Here is a 6,581-nt window from a genome sequence, read left to right as displayed (position 1 = left end):
ATTTTTTTTTTTAAAGCTCCAAATCAAACTACATAATTTAAAACATTTAAAAATATATTAAAATAAACAAGTGAATACTAAAATTTGAAAAAACGGATCAATAAAAGGATTATAAGTAGTTATATGGAAGTTTATTTTGAAGATAAATTTAGAAAAAAAAATTAAAAACATTTGGCTGATTTAATTAGACAAAATCACTATCATCGATTCACCTAACTCACCTCATATAGCCTCAAATACGTTTAAGTTCTGGTTAGTAATAAGTTGAGTATAAATTCATGTTAGTAATAGGTCGAGCTTAAATTCGGGTTGGGGCAATAACAAGTCGGGTTGATTTCGGGTCGGGTTTGTAACAGGTCGGGTTTAAATTCGAGTCGGGTAAGGAACGGGTCGGGTTAGTAACAGGTCGGGTTGAATTCGGGTTTTGACGGGTTAAATCGGGTTTGGGTCATTCTCGGGTTCGAGTCGGGTTCGATTCAGGTCAATAATTTGTGGGTCACATTCGGGTCGGGTCCTCTCTATGTCGGGTTATGGTCGGGTTCGGGTCTCAAATACTCGGGTCAACTCGGGTCTAGGGTTGGTTTAAGGTCGGGTTAGGTCGGGTTCGGGTCACCATTTTTTTCGGGTTTAGACGGGTTAGGGTTAGGGTCGGTATTTCGGGTCGGGTCAGCTTTTGACAGCTCTAGTGGTGAGGCTATTTGTGGTGAGGGGGTGTGGTGTTGTGTCACTGACTGTTGCTGAGTAAGTTAGAGAGTTTATAGGGTTAGTAACTTTGACATATTGTTTGATTGAGAATATGGTATAGTTCTTATAATTCTACAATTATATTGCTAACAACGGAACTTTTACAGATCTTTTACTTTTGCTGGGTAATATACATGCTAATTGGAGATAGTTTCCAAGTGTAAGCCTTCAAGAACCAAGTCATAATCTCAAAGATGGCCTTTCTTTGCCTCTTTATCTTCATGTGTCAAAGGTCATAGACTAACATATATTTGTGATCTTTCTTTATTTTGTATATGTTTATTTAATTTACTTTTTATGTTTTTTTTTTTATTTACTTTTAAGTTAATTTTTCTTACTTCAAATTTTTGATTTACATTATACTAGCTCAAGAGGTAGAATCTTGTATAAATGCACAAAAGATGTGGGTTCTAATCCCATTGCATGTTGGTATATTAATTTGATGAAACTATTTTTATTATTTAATTTTGTGTATACAAGAAGTTATCTGCGTGATTATGGGTGAGAGTTGGTGCGAGAGGATATTGCTTGGAAGGATATTGATGCAAAAGCTCTACATAGAGCGGCTTACCTGACTTGGACAATCTGGGGTGAGAGAAAAAGTCAGTAAGAATAAATGCACACCAAACGACATTCTTCTTACTATGCTTTCTATACTGGTCAAAGAGCAAGAGAGTTACAATAAGAAGATTTATGGGATACAACAGGGAAGTTCTCAAAGGAGCAACAACAAGTGGGTAACTCCTCCTGCTGGAAGGGTGAAGTTGAAAATGTAGACACATCCTTGGACAAAGAAGGATGGGTGGGAATTGATGTAATTGCAAGGGGTCATGAAGGTAAAGTGTTACTCACGGGAGCATGATGATTGTAGGCCTTGTGGCCACCCGAAATTGATGAGGTTTGATATGTCTATTTTACATAGTATTTTACCCCCGTCCCTTGGTCATAATTGGTAGTGTTTTGTCTCTTTAGAGCCACTTTTATTACTAATTTTTGTTTTCTAGTGTTTTCATAGTTTTGGTTGAGTTTTGTAGGGAATTGCACTTTTGGAGCATTTTCCTGGGATTTTATGGAGCGGCTACAAGCATTGGAGGAGCACGACCACTTTTCGTAGCCCAAGGCCGGTTAGAGTCATCAAACCGGTGATTAAGGGCTCGACATATGAGATGCCAAGGCATTTGGACCGAGTATTCATGTAACACCCCAAATCTCCCTATACGGAAATACCAGTATAATACATATAATCATACCGCAGAGGTAGACTTGGGCGTATTACCCCTGCGTGATTACGCAAGGCTACTCAAAACTTACTAAACAAAACCAATACGTTACAGCGGAAAACTTCAATACTCTTCTTTTCTTAATAATAAACCATAAATAGTAACTATAGTCATGAGTACTCAAAATAACCATAAAGACTAGAATTTCCTAACCTAGGTGAAACCATTCCTAGGACTTCAAATGCTCATTTATGACTCCACCTGAAATTAGTCAACACTGCTTACCATTACGGTAAACAGGGGAAATCAAAACAAAATAAGAAGTACGAGTTAGAAAAATACGTTAAGTACGATAAGTGCAAGATATTGTAAACTCAATTTATTTGCAAACATGCTTTTAAAACCAATTCAAATAATAAATCCAATAAATTCAAAACTCATTATTCCAAAACCGATTCCAATGATTCATATTGAAAATAATAGTTAATAAAACTAATTCCTTTATTAAGAACCAATTCCTTTTAATCCAAATCCTCACCCAAGTGTGCACACCCTCAAGCTAGTCTCCCTATATTACAAGGCTATTCTAGAGGAAAGACTCGGTCATACAAAGTCCAAAGTCTTATCAAATAAACCAAATCCGCATAGTGGGATTACTAACATGCTTGTAAAGCATTAGTAATAATAATAATAATAATAATAATTCAATGGTTCAATAAATCCTTTTAATATCCAATAGTTCCAATATCATTCAAACGCCTTTTTAAAAATTCCACATACTTTCAAAATCAAAACCTTTTAAATATAAAATCTCATATTAATAACTTTTCAAAAATTAATAACTATTCCTTGAAAAACATTTTATCTAATTCAACAAACCTTTTAAAATCAATTCCTTTATTTAAACATGATAAGTAATTCAAACCATTCAAAACATGATTTAAAAGTCAATCATTCAAAATACTTTTATTAAAACAAATTATATATTAAAATCAGTACCTCCAAACATAATTCAAATCAATTTCATTAAATCTCCAATAAAATCATATAAAACATGTTATTCAAACCAATTACTTTCAAAGGTATCTAGCCACTTAAACGTACCTTGATCCTTGCTAGAAATACCACACAAAAAGAACCTCAAGAACCTTGATCGAACACACCCTACAAATAACTATAACCTTAATAAATATAAGGTTAACAACTAATTAAACACCCCCAACTATATGTACGTGAACCTTTTAAATTAATTTCTCATAAACATAATTAAAAATATGATTTTATATAATTAAAACTACTCATAATAATTATTACAAAACCCCCATAATAATAATAATAATAATAATAATAATAATAATAATAATAATAATAATAATAATAATAATAACAATAATAACAATAACAATAACAATAATAATAATAATAATAATAATAATAATAATAATAATAATAATAATAATAATAATAATAATAATAATAATAATAATAATAATAATAATAATAATAATAATAATAATAATAATAATAATAATAATAATAATAATAATAATAATAATAATAATAATAATAATAATAATAATAATAATTGAATAAGAGAAGAGAATAAGAAAAGATAAGAAACCAAGGAAAGGAGAAGAATTGGATTTGCGTTGAAAAGAATAGGCAGAACTTGCTGAGGCTATAACTCCTTCAATATAACTCTAAATTGGGTGATACTTGAGCCTAACCTCAAGGATTCTTCGAGAGGAGCAATAATTTTTCAAAACGTAATACCTAAAAAACTGACCAGAAATGCCCGAAATTGACTTCAAAGATAAACGGGATGATTTGTGTAAAATGAGGAGAAAAAAAGTAGAGAAATAGTGTAAAGAATGTGAGAGGTATGGAGGGGTATTTATAGGCTAGCTCATGCAAGAATTATGGCGAGATAATTTGGGAATAATTATAGTAAGTAGGGTTTAAGGGATTACTTGGAGAAGTGAGTAAAAGAATTAAGGAAAGTTTGGATATTAAGGTGATTGTGTATACTTGAATATGGAAGGTATGTATGTCATGAAAAATAATAAGGAAATTAGAATTACTTGGGGAATAATTAATAAGAATGATTGTCAAGAAAATATGATGATAAGATATTATTTTTTTTGAGGAAATGGTGATAAGATAATAAAGAGATGGAGAATTAGAATTAAGGAAAATAAGAGATTTTGGGAGATAATTAAAAATATAATTTTACCAATTAAATTTCCCCAAAATAATCAATAGGGATGAAAACATTGAGCTTGTCATAACTCAAATTTTCGGACTCCTATAATTATATTTAGTAAGATTTTGCTCGGTTTTTAAGGAATAAAATAATTGTATAAATAATATAGAATAAATAATTAAATAGTTAACTAATTAAATACAAATTATTTACCATTAAATAATCAAGAAAAATCAGATTTTCCATACATGGAAAATCCAAAAATCCTAGCTAATTATTGGAAAATTTTGGCCATAATAAGATAATTAATAAAATATTATTTTGCTTTAATTAAAATATCTGAAGTATGTAAATAATTCAGTTTTAAAATAGGATAAATGGATAATAAATCTTATTCAAAATAATTATTATTTTTCAAAATACTTTTGGCGTTAAAATTCAAATATTATTTTGGCTCCAAATAATAAATTTACTAAAATACCCTTTTTATAAAATAATTTTAATTAATTGTTTAAAAAATACGTATGAAAATACGGGGTATTACAATTTTGAAGTTATTGGTTCATGCACAATCCTAACTTGACTCAAGACTTCAACCAAACTCAAGTAAGACTCGAAATCACTCAAAAATGACTCGAAAAGTAGATGCGCGAAACTCTATCACCCTCTACCCCCCTTAAAAGGAGTTATGCCCCCATAACTCGACCAACACATTAGCTCACTAAATAAATCAACTATATTAACAATTTATCAACAATCGTCAAGCAAAGTATTGGAGAAATCGGGAGGAAATTCCCCACATGCCAAGTATTTCACCAAGTCAGCAAACCAAGGAAGTTCTTTCTCATTCAAGTTATAAAGCACATCTTCTCTCAATTCATCACATATGGGAATATCATCATTACTAGATGATTTCAACTACATTTTCGGCTACTTTCTTATCACGAATTTCAACATAAATTGTTGAAGAGAAAGGACCCAACGAAGAAGACGAGGCTTGGACTCTTTCTTTTCCACAAGGTAATAGCCGCATCGTCGGTGTAAACAATAGTTTTGGAACCAATGAGGTAGTTCCAAAACTTCTCAAAAGCATGTACCACGATAAGAAACTCTTTCTCCGTTGTGGTGTAGTTCTGTTGGGCTTCATTTAAGGTCTTAGACATGCAACAGATTACGTGAAGCTTCTTCTCTACTCTTTTCCCCAACACCCCTCCAATTGCAACATCACTAGCATCGTACATGAGTTCAAATGGCAAATCCTATCTTGGCCCTTTCACGATTGGAGTAGAGATCAAAGCGTCCTTTAATTTGTTGAAAGCTTGAAGACACGTTTCATCAAAAATAAAGATGACATCCTTTTGAAGAAGAGCATTTAGGGGTCTAGTAATTTGTCAGAAATCCTTGATGAATCTCCTATAGAACCCGGCATGCCCCAAAAAGGATCTTACTACTCTGACATTGATTGGAGGTGGCAATTTTTCTATCACTTCAACTTTTGCTTTATCAACCTCAATCCCCTTGCTTGAAATCTTGTAACCAAGGATGATTCCCTCTTCAACCATGAAGTGGCATTTCTATCAATTTAGGACCAAGTTGACCTTCTCACGTCTTGCTAAGGATTTTCCCAAATTGGACAAACAATCTTGAAATGAGAGGCCTCCTACTGAAAATCATCCATGAACACTTCCATATCGGCTTCAAGAATGTCCCCAAAGATACTCATCATGCACCTTTGAAAAATTGTCAGTGCATTGTAAAGTCCGAACGACATCCTCCTATATGCAAAAGTACCAGGACAAGTAAATGTTGTCTTCTCTTGGTCATCCGGGTTTATGGGGATTTAAAAAAAATCCAAATAACAATCAAGAAAAAAATAATACTTGTGCTTGGTTAGTCTCTCAAGCATTTGGTCGATAAAAGGGAGGGGAAAATGATCCTTGTTAGTGGATGCATTTAGACGTCTATAGTCTATGCACATCCTCCAACCGGTCACCGTTCTAGTTGAAATGAGATAACTATTCTCATTTTCAAATATGGTCATTCCTCCCTTTTTAGGGACCACATGAATGGGGGAAACCCATCTAGAACTCAAAATGAGGAAGATGATGCCGATATCAAGGAGTTTGGTGATTTATTTCTTCACCACCTCCCCCATTTGAGGATTGAGTTTCCTTTGCCTCTCAATGGAAGGATTAGCACCCTCCTCAAGTTTTATGTGGTGCATACATAAAGCGGGACTAATACCTTTGAGGTTATCAATGCTATATCCTAAAGCACCTTGGTGGTTTCTCAAAACACCACATAACATTTGAGTTTGGCACTCGTTTAAAGAGGAATTCACTATTACCGAAAAAGTTGAATTAGGACCAAAAACACAGATCTTAGGTGTGATGGTAGAGGTTTCAACTCTACCA

This window comes from Chenopodium album, chromosome 3 (assembly GCF_948465745.1).
Source record: "Chenopodium album chromosome 3, dcCheAlbu1.1, whole genome shotgun sequence".
In the NCBI taxonomy this organism is placed as follows: domain Eukaryota; kingdom Viridiplantae; phylum Streptophyta; class Magnoliopsida; order Caryophyllales; family Amaranthaceae; genus Chenopodium; species Chenopodium album.
The sequence above is the reverse complement of the archived record's forward strand: the minus strand, read 5'-3'. Positions refer to the sequence as shown.